The 19,079-nt window shown below is 40.2% G+C and overlaps 1 protein-coding gene across 2 annotated transcripts in view; it reads left to right on the top strand.

Moving 5' to 3' along the window:
• maml3 (mastermind-like transcriptional coactivator 3) overlaps window positions 1-19,079 on the top strand; it is a 172,092-nt gene that overhangs the window by 35,685 nt on the left and 117,328 nt on the right. The window contains exon 1 of one of the 2 annotated variants that reach the window (XM_046837180.1): window positions 7,134-8,052. The exons of the other annotated variant lie outside the window; for it this stretch is intronic. The gene's annotated coding sequence lies outside the window, so the exon portion shown is untranslated. Of the gene's footprint in view, window positions 1-7,133; window positions 8,053-19,079 lie in introns of those variants that run through there. 2 annotated transcript variants of the gene reach the window in all.

The following is a 19,079-nucleotide window of genomic DNA, read 5'->3' as shown; positions in this document are numbered from 1 at the left end:
CTTCCTCAGCATGCAGCTTGTTGTCACTTCATGCCAGGATCAGACTCTGTGAGGAGACTGTACTGTGTGGTAGAAATGATTTGAATGTTAATATAGTTCCTCTGTGTGTGTGTGTGTGTGTGTGTGTGTGTGTGTGTGTGTGTGTGTGTGTTTTATTTTTTGTTTTTAAACCCAGTCCTGTGCAAATTGTGTACAATTACTTAAATGAGCCAGAGCATATCTTTTATAGTGTTGCGTGTGATGAACTGGATGAACTGTGAACTATAATCTTGAATCGAAACTAAAGAAACAAATTTCAGACCCAGAAAAGCATGGTGTTGCTGATTAGCCAGGAATGAAATGCTAACAAGTTTCCACTATGTCTCAAATGCACATTATATTGTTTAAGTATTCGCACCCTTCTCATGGACAGTTTCCTCTAGCCAGAGTAATGCTTGTGTTATTGATGGCTTTTTAATTTCCTTTCCTTGTTTTTCCTATTTGCTCTTTTCTTTTCTTCTCTTTTTATTCTATTCTATTCTTTTCTTTATTCTATTCTTTACTTTACATTCCATTTTTCTCTTTCCCTTTTTCTTTTCTTTTCTTCTTGATTTTTCTTGCCTTTCTTTTCTCTTTTTCTTTTCTTTTCTTTTCTTTTCTTTTCTTCTCTTCTTTTCTTTTATTTTCTCTATTCTATTTTCTATATTCTATTCTTTTCTCTCTATTCTATTCTTTACTTTACATTCCATTTTCTCTTTCCTTTCTTTTCTTTCTGTTCCTTTCTTTTCTATTCTTTTCTCTTTTTCTCTATTATATTCTTTTCTCTCTATTCTATTCTTTACTTCACATTCCATTTTCTCTTTTTCTTTTCTTTTCTTTTCTTTTCTTTTCTTTTCTTTTCTTTTTTATTCTATTTTCTCTATTCTATTCTTTTCTCTCTATTCTTTTCTTTACTTTAAATTCAATTTTCTCTTTCCCTTTTTTTCTTCTTGATTTTTCTTGCCTTTTCTCTTTTTCTCTATTCTTTTCTCTTTTTCTTTTCTTTTCTTTTCTTTTCTTTTCTTTTTCTCTATTCTTTTCTCTCTATTCTTTTCTCTTTATTCTATTCTTTACTTTACATTACATTTTTTCTTTTCTTTTTTCTTTTCTTTTCTTTTCTCTCTCCTTAACCTTTTCAGAGTTATGTCCTGTCCCATGTTTTGATTATAATTTGGTCTCATAATGGTGATTGATAGACTTAAAAAGATAAACACATTTGAGAATAGATACATTTCTTAACGAACTCTGGCTCCTCCAAGCATCAGGGGGAATTATTTTTAGATCACATGACTCTAAGTCCACTCATTTTTCCTTTTTTTTTTTAAATGGTAACTGGCTATACTAGATCTAATGTAGAGGGTCTACATTATTTTTGGCACTGTGTAAAATTTCCCTCCTAATTTAATATTAGGTGATTTGGTGTAGATTCTTGAGTTTAGAGATGATATAACATCTATCAAGTCTGTTTTAGCTCTTGGTTGTAAAACAACAAATTGGAGAAAGAGGGGAAATACTGGACCAAAAAAGATTTGAGTTTCCTTTTGGCTACAGAGGTTGAAGTGAGCGTTCAATCTACAAGTAATTAGTTGCATTAATACCGACATCCTCACCAGGGTCAGTAGTAAAGCAAACACGAGCGAGTGTGAAGTTACTTTTCAAATGTTTTGTCTGCTTTTTCAGAGGCGACGTATCGGTAAGAAAAACATCACCTGAGTCATGTGAGTCTTCATGCCGCAGTCACATTTTAGATGAGGACGGAACGCGTGCTAGAGAACAGCGGTGACACTATCTTGCGACCATATTGCCGCATGTTGCGATTGTCCTATGCCTCGCGATTTATAAACAACAAAAAAAAAACAGAGAGCATGAGACGTATCAGTGTTTGGATTTGCGCTAATTTGAACAATGTAGTTTGAACCCCTATGACGGAACGCTATTGTTACTAAAACACGCACAGATCTAGTCAACATTTACATTCTACAGGGTTCTGCGACGGCATTTCGAAAGATGACAGCTAACATGACGTTCTGGACATTGCTAATACTAGAAAGAAGCCCCAAGATTGTTATGTGCAGCATGTAACATTAAGAACATGCATGCTGGAGGGAAGAGAGTCGAAGCGAGTGTGTCTGTGCACTTGCCCTAGTGTGTGAGAGGTCAAGGCATGGCTGTGTGTGTGTGTGGATTAGTTGTTATATAATGTCAGTATTGAGCATGCACTCAGTAGACAGTAAGAGGATTACACTGCATGCGCCTGAGACGCAGGTCCTCTGTTGTTCCGCTCACACACACACACACACACACGTGCATGTACAGTGTTACTGTACACACACACCATGCAGATACGGGTGTACAAGTGCACTCTTAGCCAAGTCAGTCTCTCTCTCTCTCTCTCACACACACATACACACAGACAGGTTGATGTTATATAAGTGAAAAATCTCTCTCTCATAAAGGTACAATCCACCTGAATGTCTGGCATTTATACTATTTATAATTACCATAAGATCTTATTTTTTTTTATTAGACATGTTTATGGATATAAACAATACGGACAAAAGTATTGGGACTTTTCCAGCCATGTGTGGTCCTTCTCCATACACAGGTGGACAGGATGTCTTTGGAAGCGCTTGGAACTAGCAATGCCACAATGTACGCCTTTGTATTGCAAAATTATTTTATACTGTTGACACAAATATAGTAGTTTCGGTTACACTCGAGTCGAGTAAAGAAAATGTTTTTTAACTTTAAAACTGTTATTGCATACATACAATATAAATAAAAGTACTTTTCTATCCATATGTGGTTCTTCTCCACACACAATTGTATAGGATGCCTCTAGTGGTAGCATTTTATTATTTCATCACTCGTGCTAGCAGACCCAAAGCTGTTCCAAGTCAAGTGTATTTCTATAGCGCTTTTCACAACAGACATTGTCTCAAAGCAGCTTTACAGAATTGTACAGTTAAGGTGAATGGTGTGCATTTATCCCTGATGAGCAGCCGTGGTGACTGTGGCAAGGAAAAAGTCCCTTAGATCTTATGAGAAAGAAACCTTGAGAGGAACCAAACTGAAAAGGGGAACCCATCCTCATTTGGGTGACATCCAGCATGACAATGCCTTAGTGCACAAAGCTGGCTCCATGAAGATATGGATTTCATGGGTTGGAGTGGAAGATCTTCTGATTTAGAGCTCAGACCTCAACCCTACAGAACACCAATGGGATGAATGCGAACACTGACTGCACCCCAGGCCTTCTCACCTCAGCTATATCAGTACCTGACTTTACTAACACCCTTGAGACTGAATCAACACAAGTCTCCACAAGCACACTCCAAAATCTAGGGGAATATCTTCCCAGAAGAGTGGAGGGAATTATAACAGCAAATGGGAATGATCATGTGGTCAGGTGTCCACAGCCTTTTGGTCATTTGTGTCTAAAAGCATTAATTGTACAAAACATATGCAGTGTGAAAGACGTAACGCAGTCTGACACAAAACGATGAATTTCGGCATTAGCTTATAAATGCACTGCACGAGTTTATTCACCATTCTGGGGCAAACCTCTGACTGGGGGCGGGGCTTAACGGCTCTTTACTTTAATTAACTAATGGGATTTTCCTCAGCAGCTTCCTGATCTGGAGAGCCTTCATGTCGTGAGTCGGATGAGCATTCCCATTTTCATTACAATTTACAAATTAAACTCTGTCTCAGAACTCACTGAAGTCTCTATTTTAGGTAACTGAAAAAAAAACTCAGGTTATCATTTTTGAAAAATGTTAAACAAATGGAAGTTCTTTACATATTGGCCCATTACCCACAATGCTATTCGACAACCTGCTGATAGCATCTGTGGTATTAAGCCTTCATTCCATTACATTTCACACGATACATTTACAGCATTTGGCAGATGCCCTTATCCAGAGCAACATACAAATGAGCTTTTGAGGGTTAAGGGCCTTTGCTCAAGGGCCCTTGGCAGCTTGGTGGTGGTGCCAGGATTTGTATCTATGACCTTCTGATCCAAAATTTCGGCTCGTAAACACAGGACGAGTTTCTCTTCCCTTGAGGTCGAGTGTTTTCAAATCAACATGGATGCTCACAGAAAGAACAGTAAACAAAGCAGCACTTCTTAGGGTTGTGAGTTTTATTGCACATACGAGTATTTGCTTTAGATCAGTCAACACACAGATATATCCGCTTGTTAAATCTATACTATTGATCCTACAGTTTGCTGATCGGAGAAGGGTAAATCAACATCGCTCTGTCCACGGGTCCATGGGTGCGTCTCAATTAGCTCCCTGGTTCAGCAGCCAGGGATCAGGGAGTCGATTTTAAGGACCCAATGGCAAAATGTTTTCAGTGTACTGGAACTTTTGCTTTTCAAAATAATCCCATAATGCACTGCAAAAACCAGGAGCATCCATGCAATCCTGTGTTCTCTTACTGGAAATGAGGACATCATTTCCTCTTAGCTATCTTCCAAAAAAATCACTTAAATCGAGTAGTCCTGAAACTGGTCATCAGTGTCCCAATTTTGTAAACCAGTTGTAAACCAGTATTAGGGAATCTAGTCTAGGGTAGTAGGGAGCTATGGAGCGGATTGAGATGCACCCCTTTGGTTTTTTTTTTTTTTTTTTTTTTTTTTTTTTTTAAAAGGTTTGCATGGTGGGTAGAAAACTGTAGTTCCAACTTCCCATTTCTGAGAGATCTCTAATGCAGGATTAATCTTCACTTCTCCTCTATCTAAACAAAGTGTCTCATTTGTCTGTCTTTCACTTCTCTCTGTCTCTCTCTGTCTCTGTCTCTCTCTCTCTCTCTTTCTCTCTCTCTCTGTCATTAAATTCTCTTTTGTCTGTTTCTATCAGTATGTCTCCTTCTCTCGCTTTCTCTCTCTTGATTTGCTCCTCTTTTCTCTGGCTGTTTCTGTCTGTCCCATTTTCTCTCTTTATTCTCAACTTGGTTTTCTTTGTCCCTCTGCTTCTATCACTCTCTGTCTGTCGATTTCACACTCTTGATTCTTTGTCTGTCTGTCTATTTCTCTTTTCTTGATTCTCCTGTCTTTGTCTGTCTGTCTCTTTCCCTTTCTTGATTTTCTCCCTGCTGTCTTTACTATTTCTGTCCTTCATCTCTCTGTCTGGCTCTATACTTTTTGTTTGTTTTTCATGCAGCCATTTCATCTCCGCCATTCATTTTCTCTCCTCTCATTTTGTCCTCCTCTGAAGAGAGCGATGCAGCAGCGCTTTAGTGCAGCCTTTTCATCTCCTCATTTGCTCAAACTTAACTCTCGTGCTGAAATTTTTAAATAAATCTGTTTTTTTTAATGCTGTAAGTGATCTTAAAAACCAGCTCTGGTCCATCCACAGACCTCCTGAGCCTCGTTCTTTAAGCTGGATGTGTCATAAGAAACATTTTGTTCAGTTTCTCACAAAAATTCGATTGCAAGAGCTTCTGCTGCCGGTTTTTATATGGATTACACTGATTTTCTTCACTTATATTTTACATGAATTTGTAAAGTGGGCGTGTAGTGATGATCGTGTGATCGGCTCACCTGACGTCCGCTTAAGTTTTTTTCCCCCCCTCCCTGAGCTCATTCACACTCCTGTTTCCTGCTCTGTGCCTCAGTCGTCTTCTTATATTCTTAACCAGACTACAACATAGGAGCGTCATGCAGGTGTGTGTAAAAAACAAACAGCGACAAAACGACAAACACTTTTTCACTCGTCTGCTTTTTGAGTGACATTTACACTGTGCTTCCTAACCAGGTCTAAAGAACATCATAATGTTTAACACAATAACACATTCATACCACATTAATATTATAAACCATGAGAGGGGCCGATTTTTTAAAAATAAAATTGAATGACCTTTTAAATGTCTGTCTGCTTCCTGTCTTTCTCTCTTTCTCTTTTATCCTGTCTGCCAATCTCTCTTGTGTCTCTTTTTTCTGTTTTTGTCTTTTGATCTGTCTGTCTGTTTTTCTGTTTGACATGCTGTTTCTCTGCTGTCTGTCTCATTCCCTTCTGTCCATCTGTCTTTCTCTCACTCGAATCTCTCTTGCCTTTCTTTGTCTATTTGTGTATGTCTGTCCTTCATTTTCTCTCTCTTGATTCTCTAAGTCTCTCTTATCTGCCTGCCTGCTTACCCGTGTGTCTGTCTGTCTATTTCTCTTTCTTGATTTTCTCTCTCTCTCTCTCTCTCTCTCTCTCTCTCTCTCTCTCTCTCTCTAGGTATCTTCTGTCTGTCTCTCTTTCTTTTCAATTCTTTCCCTGCTGTCTGTTTGTCTTTTCTCTCTTGATTGTCTCACTAGTTCTCTTCTGTGTGCCTGCTTGTCTATCTGTATTTCTCTTCCTCTCTCTTCTGTTTCTCTGTGTCTCTTTGGGTCTGTCTGTCTGTTTATCTCTATTGATTCTCTTCCTGTTGTCTTTCTAGGTTTCTTCTGTCTGTCTGCATATCTGTCTGTTTGTCTCTGTCTTTCTCAATGCTTTGTCGTCTGTCTGTCTGTCCTATTCTCTCTATTCCCTCCCTGCTGTCTGTCTCTTGTCCTGCTGTCTCTGCTGTCTGTTCTTTTTGCCAATTTGTCTCTCTCATTGTCTTTGGCTTCCCATATCTCTCTCTCTCTCTCTCTCACACCCATTTCTGTCTGTCTCTCTCTCTCTGAGTTCAACTGAGGTAAACTTACTCATCAAACTTAAGATTGCAAACAACTCTTCATTTATCTTTACTCTCTCTCTCTCTCTCTCTCTCTCTCTCTCTCTCTCTCTCTCTCTCTCTCTCTATCTCTCTCTCTCCCACAGTATCACCTAATTTTCCTCCCTCTTCTCCTCCCTCGGTGTTCTGTCCTGTCGTGCATGCTCTCCTTGTTCTGTGTGTGCATTGTGTAGGAACTTGCTTGTGTTCGAGTGCGTTGTGTCAGAGAGTGTCCTCACTCGGCCGCTGATCGTGGGGTTTGCGCAGCTGCCGCGGTAATCGCCCGAGTTTATTTAGGCTTCGCGAAACCAAGCAGACTTTTATTTTGATATACAGCCACCTGCTGGCCTGTTACGGAATGCTCCTGCGTGCGCTCGGCTCCTACAGGGTTAATCAGCCATTTGCTCCTGCTCTATTATTCGGCCTTCTGAGGACGAGAACAGTGGAGGAACAGTTTGTGGTGTTTGTCGTTTCGTGAGTGTACAGCTCCATCCGTCTGTTCCAGCTGTTTACTGAGAGCGTAGCATTCGGGAGTTTTGTGCAGTGTGTGTGCCGTTTCATATACCTTTGATAATTATGAAAAAAGGCTGAATCCCAAGAATGCGTCAAGTGTCTGTGTGTAATTACTACTACATGTTCTTTTACCATGGTTTATAAAACAATACGGGGGAGGTGGGAGTCCAGTGGTTAAGGCATGGAAATTTGGATCTTGGGGTTGTGGGTTTGAGCAAAGCCCTTTACCCCAATAGGTGCTCCGTTGTGGGAATGGGGATAAAGAACTCTGCCATGGAGGGACTCAGGTCTGGCCATGAAAGGAGAGTGGACATTGGGCTAGCAGCCAAACCCAGTAAAAAAAAAAAAAAAAGAAAGAAAAAAACTGCTATGGAAACGGCAATTAAATCATTCGGCACGTGCCGCACAATGCCCCTTATGGCGGAGTGAGGACTAAAAAAATAAACAAATAAAAATAAAACAATAAGACAATACATTGCATCTACCAATACCAGAGTTCGAAAGTTTGTGCACCTGGTTTCGAAACAGGATGGTCATACTGTGTGTTGTGCTTCAATTCCAGCAGAACAAACAGAGCCCTGTCACTCCCACATTTCAAGAGGATGACTGGAGGGTGCACAAGGCCGCGTGTGTGTGTGTGTGTGTGTGTGTGTGTGTGTGTGTGTGTGTGTGTGTTTTACTGCATTAAGTATAATAGAACCTTGATACATTGACCAGCCTGCAAAATCACTGAAGCCTCCAAACGTATTTGGAACCTGAACAACACAGGAGCCTTGTGGGCAACATCTTTACCTGACAGGACCAGGGCTGTTTCATTCAAATACAAATTTTGTGAGTGCTGCCATGACGGGTATTTCACAAGAAACAACACACACAATTCCTTTTTTTTTTGTCCAGGGACATTTTCGAGGTGAAAATTTATTTTCGAAATTGTATTCCACTAAGTACCACTTGGTTGAAGGCTGTTGAAAAAGAGCATGTGGGTAAATCATCGACCAGCCACCCTTTTTTCCCTACAAATTCTGCCTCCTGCAGTATTATGGACTAGTGGGTCTTACTCGGTCACGTTTACATAGTAATCGTTGGACTTGACAAGTATGACACTTAGATTATGCTAAATGAAGACCCCTTTACTGCTTGTGTTATTCAGTTACAGCTGAGTAATGAATCCATGAAAGCACAGATGGTGACTGCTATCATGTGCTTCCTCTGTTGCATCTGTTTAATGAGTTGCCGCTCATGTGGCTGTCTGCCCTCTTTCTCATACCTATATCCATATCTCATATCTGTGAGCTCATCACAGATGCACACTTGGCTAGTCTGCTTGGTCTCCTAGAATAAAGGCACTCTGTAGATGTATCCCCAATCGTTCAACCATTTTGAAACTTTCCTGGTGCATACTCAAGTGTCTGGGTGCAATATATCATTTTGAGGGAGGCGAGATTGAGATGGTTTGGACATGTGCAGAGGAGGGACATGGGGTATATTCGGTAGGAGAATGCTGAGGATGGAGCCTCCAGGTAGGAGGAAAAGAGAAAGGCCAAGGAGGAGGTTTATGGATGTGGTGAGGAAAGACATGCAGGTAGTTGGTGTGAAAGAGGCAGATGTAGAGGACAGGTTGGTATGGAGACGGATGAGCCGCTGTGGCGACCCCTAATGGGAGCAGCCGAAAGATGATTTTTTCCCAACTTTGATATGTACTGTGTCTTGATTTGTCTCTTGGTTATTAAAAGCACAATCTTTGTAAATAAATGTACACTTTTGGAATTACAGGTACTAAAGCTGTGACTGGCTTTTAAAAGATGCTTTATACTTGTAGTATATATGTACTTTTACAGCACACTGAAATTCTTTCTTTGCATATCTCAGAAATGTTGTGGTCAGCTGGGGTCAGCTATGATACAGTGCCTCTGAAGCACAGATGGTTAAGGGCCTTGCTCAGGGGTCCTAAGAGCGGCAGCTTGGCCATACCGGGGCTTGAACCAAGACTTTCCTATCAGTAACCCAGAGCCTTAACCAATAAGTTACCACTTCCCACAAATTTTATGTTGAGTTCGGCTTATTTATGTCTGTTATTGGACTTTCTGTTTTCTTTTTGTGTAGGTAAGTTTACTTCCACAAACAATGGTTTTGTTCGCCATTTTGGTCTTAATCGACACAAGAGTTTATCCAGTTATCACTTATATACAGTATATAGACATAACATTCTTCCCTAAACTGTTACCACAAAGTTGGTGGCACACAATTGTATTGGATGTCTTTGGATGCATTAAATTTACTTGAACCAAGAGACTCAACCCTGATCCAGCATGATGATGCCCCTGTGCACAAAGCAGCCTCCATGAAGATGTGGTTTACATGGGTTGGACTGGAAGATCTGGTGTAGTCTGTTTTTAGAGCGCTGACCTCAACCTTACTGAACACCTTCAGGAATGATTGTGAACACTGCTCACCTACATCAGCACCTGATTTGATGATGTATCCGAATGAACACAAATCACTACAGTCACACTCAAAAATCTGGTGGAACATCTTCCCAGAAGAGTGGAGGTTGAAGAATGGGATGTTCTAAAATATATATCACCTTCCAATATATCACCTACAAAGCTATATTTGTGTGTGCCTAATTTCTTACATTAGGTACCATACACTTTCTGTGCACCCTACCTTAACTTGTGTTGGATGACCAACCCTAGTTTGTGTGGTATCCATAGTCATACCACACACTATAAAGGAAAATAATTCTAATTCGCTCCATTGTGTGCATCTATATTGAGAGAAAATACACAGCAAACACTTGGTTTATTTGACTAGCTGATGGCCATGATGGACAATAGACATTGTATTCACACTCAGAAACTTAACAAGGAGGTGCATTCCCGTTTAGAGGAACACTGCGTAACTTTATCCTTGCCTGAAGGATTATTTTTTTGACGTAGTACATTGTGATATTTTGAAATCAACAAATAGTCAAGCGGTTGTTTGTGAATGTTTTGGCTGCAAGATTTTATTACGTCTGATCGCCATATTTGTTTAGTCTGGCTCGGTTGAACTGCGAGGTTATGTTCAGTTTTTGCGTCGTACTTGCAAAAGCCACTAGGTACGTGACTACGTTTTGTGCTGCACTTTATTTCCCTTGGTTCTGTCATTTCCTCTTTTGTGTTTTTACATTCAGCCGATGTTTGTAGTGCAGCAGACGGTGGGATTCAGACGCCTGCACTAGAGGTGGAGCATCGAGCTGCATGACGCATGATTTTTGAACCTCATTAGACAGCATTTTTCATTTACTCTTTCTGGTAGTTGAACCCACTGGTTTGTCAAGCAACCGTGAATAAAATAAACTAACAACTCATTCATGAAATGCGTGTGTCCCCGGCGGCTTTTGATTGGCCAATTGATCCTTTGCTACAGGTACACTCTGTGTAAACGAGCACTGATTTATTTCTTCCGTGTTTTTTAAACATCCTGACTGCCGAGTAGGAAATGAGTGTAATGGGAATCTAACGGCATTATTGATATCAGTACATATTGCATAAGTATTAAGTTATATTGTGCATTTGAGACTGTGTGTGTGTCAAAACTTCAGTATTTACAGATTAATGGTGTCTGGTTTTACACACACACACGCTTATATTACAGTGAAACTCAGCCGACTGTGAAATCAAAGATCTCAGTTTTTCTCTGTGCACTAACGTTTTATATTCCTCTCTCTTTTTCTCTTCCTGTTTCATGCTGCTTCGGGCTCGATGTCCTGTGCTGTGGTGCATTCTGGGAGCAGGTAAGTGCTATGCCCCACCCCCTCCTTTTTTATTTTAAAACCACTGTTTTTTTTTTTTTTAACCTATTGTGTAGGGTTCCTTTAGTGATAAAGGAAAAGCGCCTCTAGTGGCTGTTAGAGGTTCTGCATATATGATGATTGGAGGTCAGTTCCTGCTCTTTGTCTGTTTGATAATAAAGCTGGACAATATATCATTTATTAATTATTATTGTGAAAATGGCCGGTTTATCACCAGCATGGGCAAGTTACAGATAAAAATTGCATAGAGTGCAGTTAGATTAGCGTTACATATATAATCGCAAAAAGCTGTTTTGGCAATTCAATTTTTTGGCAAAAAATGAAAAATTGCTACCTGCTGTTGTATGGGCAAGTTGTTTCACAGTGGGTAAGATTTTTGAGTTCTGATTGGAAGGTTTTGAGTTCAAATCCCATCACCACCAGGCTGCCACTGCTGGGCGCTTGAGCAAGGCATCATGTATTCTGTAGGTTTTCATCACTTTTTTTCACACCATTTATTTCTCAGGCATAAACTACCACTGCCTCTGTGTACCAGCTTTCTGAAACTGGTGTTAAAGCGGTAGTGTGTCTGTGCGTGCGCATGGCGTGGTGTAGCTTTGCCTGATCTAATGTAGCCGAATTAATGGCGGTGGACTAATGGATTAATGCCTCATGAATAAATAAATGAAAGGCAGAGCAAACAGAAGAGTGAATGAATTACTAACACTGTCACAGGCCAGGATCACAAGAGGTGCTTGAGCGATTATATATTAAACCGATACTTCAGCCCAAAATGGAATTTACATAATTTTTTCCACTTAGCACAAAAGTAGTCAATCAGACCAGATTTTGCTTCTTTTTTTTCTTCTTTTTTTTCTTTTTTTTACTTTAGCACTGGAGCCGTGAAGCTAACGTAGTAAACAAAAAGGTGCTTTGCCAGAAAGAAAGAAAAAAAACGGTCAACAATGAGATTTACACACTGAAGTTTTTTACCTTTCTGTATCAGCATGTCGTTCGTGTTTTATTCTTTTGAAATCACACGTCTCTTTTTATATTACGTTGTGGAATTTCTACAAGGTGTTCCTTTTAAAACTAAGACGAAGAAACTACAATTTGTTCTTGAGAAAAACTGCGAGCGCTAGCTAAATATTGAATATTGCTTGCTGTTTGATTGAAATATTGAACGGGGATCACTTTTTAAACAGCAAGCACGGCAATCAATAGCTAAACAGGGATCACTTAGCTAAATAGTAAACAATAGCTAAATAGCTAGGCGTTAATATGTTCATATAATAGCAATGTGGTTAAAATGTTGGACTTCTCATTGGAGGTTTGCGAGTTCAAATCCCTGAAACGCCAAGCTGCCACTGCTCTTAACCCTCAACTGCTCAAGTTGAATAAATGAAATAAAAAGTTGCTCCGGATGAAAAGTTGCTCTGCCAAAATGCTGTAAATGTAAATAGCGAGCACTAGCTAAATAACCAGTAAAAGTGAGCAGTAAGCACTAACAAAATAGTGAGCACTAGCTAGTGAGCAATAGGACGTTTGCATATGGCAAACAAGGTTCCAGTTTTACCTCAGACTGTTTGAAACCACTGACACTGGAGACTCCTTCCAATCATGTTAAATGAACATCTCCTTACAATAAAATCCACACAATTGTTTGTTTGACAGTTTTTTCTTTTGTTAGCCATCATGTTGTTTTGCTGTTGTTCAATTCTTATTAATCTGTGTGTCCAGAATCACACCCCTTGTGATAAAAAGGTCCTACAGAAACGATATCCAGTGCATTTAATATGATTTTACTTTTCACCTGGAACTACTGTATGACTTCCCCACAGACTGAACTGACTATAGTGAACATTTCTTATTTCCTTTCTGAGCTCAACGGATGATTTGTCCATGTCGGTAATCTTCTACGGTGAATATGGTCATTTCGATAAACGATGGATTCGATGAACAGAAGAAGGAAACGTTAAAAAGTGAAATATCACGAAAAACGTCATAAGGAATTAACACCAATCACAAAATCTCTCTTAAATACCTATTTGCTTTTTACTTCGATTGGCGCCAGGCGGTCTTTTGTCTCCTCATCGTGCAAGTTTATAGCCGTGGATCATCCATTACTTTTAACATGAATTATTATCAGTCATTTGAAAAGAATTCCAGTGTAGTAATGGAGACCTGGCTCTAGTTTTAGCTTTCTTTATAAAATACTGAACATATTTGTTGATGATTTGAACTGAGCTCCTTTTAACAGCTTCAGAAAAAAAACATACCATGCCCAAATACACCACAATAATTGACACTATGATTTGTTTCTTTTTCTGAGGATTAAAGTGACAGAAAAATGTAATTCCATGCATTTAAAAACATTTTTCCTCCATTCAGTTTAAGTTCAGAAAGTGTCAAAGGTAGGATGCGCCACTTGTGTACCGTCTCTGCTATATACATTATAGTTATTAGTACGTCTACTCATCATTCGTACGAGGAGAATTTCTTTGACATAATTCAACGTCACGCCGTCACGTGACTGCGCACGCCACACGTCAGGATTCGACCCTGAGCAGAGCGGCGCGCGTTCACCCGGCGTGATATCTGTGTTCTGTCCAGAACTGTATGTAGTGTTAAGAATCAAATGTACTGACATTGAGTTTCTGATTTTTGAGCAGCGTCTCCTCTCTCTCTCTCTCTCCTCCCATCATCACGTTTTTTTCTACTCCCTGCGTTCTTGGAAGCGAGTGTTCTTCCTTTTTTTTTTTTTCTCTTCTTCTCCCCCTGTTTTGCCCCTCATGTTCACTCCCTCGCACATGTCCCTTCCTTCCGTACGTTTTTTCTCTCTCACTCTCTCTCTCTTTTACTCACTCACTCACTCTAACACACACACACACACACACACACACACACACACACACTCCATGCAGCCACAGGAATGCATGTGGAGGAAGAACTGGCAGAAGAACTGCCCTGAACTTGTTCCATCCAGCCTTTCTGTCTGTCTGTCTGTCTCTCCCTCTCTCCCTCTCTCTCTTTCTCTCTCTCCCTTGTTTTTTCCTTTCCTGCCAAACAAAGGCGTGATTTGAATGACAGCAAGAGAGGGGAAATCAGCCGACCCCTGGGGAGCGGTGGTAGAGAGGGGGAGGCTGCAAAACAAGCTTTTTTGCACGCCCTCCTCGTGTATACGCTTGTGTGTGTGTTTTGTTTGCGATGTGTAACTGTGTGTGTGTGTGTGTGTGTGTGTGTGTGGATGCGGATGTTTGTAATGGCCATTTGCTCATTGCTGTCGACACTGCTTCTGGCATTAAACACACATTCCTGGTGTTTGCATGAACAGGGTGAGTGGTATTGGCCAGGTTGTGTGTCCGGTAAGCAGGCGGACGTTCTGATTGGCAGCGGTTGCCGCGGCAGTGCCCGGCGTACGTTGACGCGCTTGCCGAGCGCCTACGGGCTGTTTGTCAAATGCCGAGAAAAAGAGAAAGAGACACAGAGAGAGAGGAAAAAAAAGAGAGAATGTGTCTGTTCTTTGTCTTAGCATAAAGACTAGCCATGGTGTGTGTGTGTGTGTGTGTCTGTGTCTGCACTTGTATGGGTGTCTGCCCACTTTATCACTTTTCTTCCCCTCCACCGACACACTGACGTAACGTTGACGTAACAGGATCCCTGAGGGGACGCATGCCTAGGGAAATCATGCTAACGTCATAGAGCGCGTGCGTGCGCGTGGTCAAATTTCATCCGACAAAATGGCAGCTACTATGTCACTCAGATGTTCATGTTTATCGTGTTGAAGTACGTTACTGTTGTGCTAGCGTAGCTCAATATCACCAATACAGTAGCTATTGTGGTATTAACCCATTCCTGCATTTTTCCGTGTGGAATTTTCCTGCATATCTGTGAGAAATGTTGATATTTTTAACCAAGTTTTCACGTTTCCTTCGTCACTGCTCATTTGCAATGTTTGTTCAGTAGAAAACTCTCAAGCATTCGCTAACTCCGTGTCGGTATGTTTGTGGCTTACGGTATTCGGAGTCCAGCAAGTGGCGTCAAATCAAATTTCAGCAGCAAACCAAGTAAATTATAGTGAGCTACTGTATGCTACGTACAAATATTTGCTGTTTCTGTACTTCATTTGTGACCGTTCTCTAGCTTGCTAGCTTGTTGTGAGGAAAAGGCAAATGTGGAAGTGTCTGTCGGTTTTCCTGCCGTTTTGTAGCTCGAATGCACAAAGGGAAAAGATGAGGAAAATTATGAAATTCTGTGCCCTGGATTCCCACCTCACGCTTCCCACATGAGTGCAGTAGTATTACTAATTGCTTAGTATTAGTCTTTTGTATAAGGGTTTAGCTTGGGAAATTAGCTGACAAAGGGGGGAGTGGGGGCTGGTGTTTGTCATTGTTTTCATTTGCTTTTGCATTTTACCACACCAGAGGGTGCTAAATCTACAGACGGCTCCTTTAACCGCTTGAAAGCGACCGGGTATAACGAAGGGCACCTTTTCATAAGCTAGAATGACAATGCGGTGGCAATCCGTTAGTTAGCGCTTGTGTGTGATAGACAAAAGGATGTCATCGCTCCGTAACTAGTGAGATACAAGCTACCGTACCAGACCCCACTGCAGCTTTAAATCCAGCTGAGAGAGTCAGTGGCTCGTGAATGGAAAAGCTCTTACAGAGCCTCGGTAGGAGAGATCACTTCCTGTTCCTCTGCCATAGGCGAGCATGTAATGAGCAGTAAGACAGCAACAAGCACAAATGTTCCTGTATTGTATTTTTATTTCATTTATTTATTTATTTTTTTTACAAGAGAGACATGAAGCAGTGGCGCAGTCGTGCCGTGTCATGTTTCCTGGTTTTTTAGGCTGCTTTAAGACTTTAAAGGGAGGCTGAAAAATGTGCACCGGCGCTTTAAAAAAAAAAAAAAAAACCAGCAGTGCACAGGAAGCAGAAGTGGCATTGTGTCCTGTGATTGGTTGGAGGAGAGAGCTGAGGAAAGTGCAGTGGTGTGTGTGTGTGTGTGTGTGCAGGCTGGTGTCTCCTTGGTGACGGATGGTTTAGGAGCCGAAAGCCAGATGGGCACTTGCAGTCTGTCATCTCCGCAGAGGAAAGAACTCTCTCTCTCTCACACACACACACACACACACACACACACACACACACACACACACACACACACACACACCATGACTAAGAAACGGGCTTGTGTGTGTGCATGTGTGGGACGCATGTGTGAGCACCTGAAACATCTCATCATGTATAATGCATTAGAATGAGCTCCGATCCTTTGCGCTAATGATAAATCTGTGTGTGTGTGTGTGTGTGTGTGTGTGTGTGTGTGTGTGTGTGTGTGTGTTGTGTTGCCCTGCCCCCATTAGCTAACCAAACCAGTCAAGACCTACCAGCCCCCATTAAATTATCACACCCTATCACACACACACACACACACACACACACACACACACACACACACACACATAGTAAGAAAGCAGGAGTAAAATAGAGACGGAAGGGAGAAAAGGATGGATGGATTGAGGGTAAATAGAAAAGGAGATGGCAGGATATGAGACATGAGGTGAACGAGTGAGGAGGAGGAGGAGTAATAACAGCATCGAGGTGGTTTAGAAGAAAATGAGCATGTTGTTCTTTAAAGTAATTAGTGATGTGATGAATATGTCAGTTAGGATTTTCTGCTAAAGGATAAGTGTGCGTGCGTGTGGCGTGTGTGTGTGTGTGTGTGAGAACTGGGCTGTAATCAAAAAGTAATTTTTGCTATTATTGAATTGCTCTCTCAGTTGGCATCTTACTTTATTTTCTCAACCAATCAGAGCAAGCGTGGGACACACACTATTCTGATTTTGTGTACTTGTGTGTGTGTGTGTGTATATATGTGTGTGTGTGTGTGTGTGTGTGTGTATATATATATATATATATATATATATATATATATATATATATATATATATATATATATATATATATATATAAATAATATTTGTGTAATGGTACACGTATTCATACCAGGCTTTCGAATGCAATCCTTTTACCTTTGCAGAAAATAGTTCCCTCAGGAACGTATTAAGTGGCGAACAGCAAGTTTGTTTAGTCTCCGTCTTGCATTATCTTTTTCTTTTTAATTGTTAAAACGTTGGGGTATAAACTGTAGTTTCTTTTCAGCGCAGTGTCACTGTGGCTGCTCACTCTGTTCCACACTGTGTTCCGCATGTAAAAAGATTGTGTATATACACATCGTTACACCCTTATTATATATATATACACACACACACACACACACACACACACACACACACACACACACACACACACACACACATAAGGGGTGTAACGGTACACAAAATTCATGGTTTAGTATGTACCTCGGTTTTTAACTCACGGTTTGGTTAAATTTTGGTACAGCTAGGGAGAAAAATGCAAAACATTGTTTTTTTATTAATACATACTTCTTTAAAATTTGTATCAACATTTAAAAATGTTTTAATAACATACCTGCTTGGTCAAATAGTATATAATATAATATTGCATAATATTTTAAACAATTTAATATATATATATATAAATGGAATTAATCAAATGAACGCAATACACTTTTTTTTATGATATGAATTAAATGTAAAATGAGACCTGTATTAAATCTTAATATTAAAACCTGCCATCAATTACAGTGAGTCTGATTACAAGCAGGTAAACGTCAGCTGTTGCTGTAGTATTTGCTTGAATGAGAAGACGAGTAATCGAATAACCCCTTTCATGCTATTTCAGGTTTTTTAGCTCATTTACAGTCAGCTTTGTCCTCCTCAGGGTCATGCGGATCCGGAGTGTATCCCAGGTTCGCCAGGCGTGAGGCGGGAATACACCCTGGAACCATGCTGTGTAAATCGATTCGCCCATCATAGAAGCTATTCTTCATTTCTGACAGTATTCAGCACTAGTCCTTGGCACAGCCATCTACCTGTACAGACGGGTGCCATTTTACTAATTGTTTTGAATTCTCCATTTTGATTGGTTCGAATGTGTTGGGTGTCTCTAAAAGTAGTTCCGGCTCACAGGTTTGCAGGTTTGTATTAATGCGCTCGGTGTAAAACGTTTATATATCATGGCAACATAGAACCTGTAGAGCTAGGAGATATTTTAATAAAATATTAATATCGTGATGAACGAATACACAACGCGTTTTAATTAGATATTGTTTGTATGGTTGTGATTTATTATATTTTTTTAAATACATTTATTTAAATATAATTTAGCCATAAAGCATTATCAGTCTTAGTTGAACTCTTTCGTGGTCAGTTTGTCTCGGAACAATATCTTGTTGTGCATCGTTTATGGTATAAAAATCAAGTATTGCAATATGATATTTGTGTCCTATAATCCCAACCCTTTCAAATCCACACAGTAAAGAAACTCGTTTACATTTTATTTGTAGAGCAATGGCTAATGGCTTTTCTTTGCAGAAATAAATAAATAGATTGATGTAAAATTTAAATGGATTAATTTTGAGCCCTACTGAGTGAGCCAGAGTCGACAGTGGTGAGGGAAATACCTCCGAGGGACTAGACTCAAAAGGCAACCCATTTTCGGTAAAGGAAACTTAAGGTAATGTTTCTGGAAGGAGTCTCCAGTGTCAGTGAGATTTCCATCATGAGAGGCGTCCTTTGCAGCACTACAAACTGGACAGGGGAAGAAATAAAGTGCGACGCATTCGTGGTAATATTTCTAGTGGCTATAGTGTAAGTAATAACAGGAACTTGTTTCAAGGATGTTATACTACATTACACATACCCGCAAATTCATTTACAATGTGGCTCTTTTAATTCATAAACTTTGGGATTTATTGGGGGTGGTCCCTTCTCTATAAAAAGGTTGTAAGATTTTTACTTTTAAATACTTCAGTGCATTTTGGAACGAGTTTTATCTGATGTCGGACTTATATTGTGATACCATATGTTTTGAGTCCTCGCAGGCACCACAATACCCCCTCCCCCTAATAACGACTGTGTAATTGGCTCTCTCTATATAATTGTTATTTTGCTCAAATGTGTATTGTAGTAGTTTTGCTCAGCTCTGCTAACACA

Source organism: Silurus meridionalis, chromosome 2 (genome assembly GCF_014805685.1).
Source record: "Silurus meridionalis isolate SWU-2019-XX chromosome 2, ASM1480568v1, whole genome shotgun sequence".
Classification (NCBI taxonomy): domain Eukaryota; kingdom Metazoa; phylum Chordata; class Actinopteri; order Siluriformes; family Siluridae; genus Silurus; species Silurus meridionalis.
The sequence above is the reverse complement of the archived record's forward strand: the minus strand, read 5'-3'. Positions and strand labels throughout refer to the sequence as shown.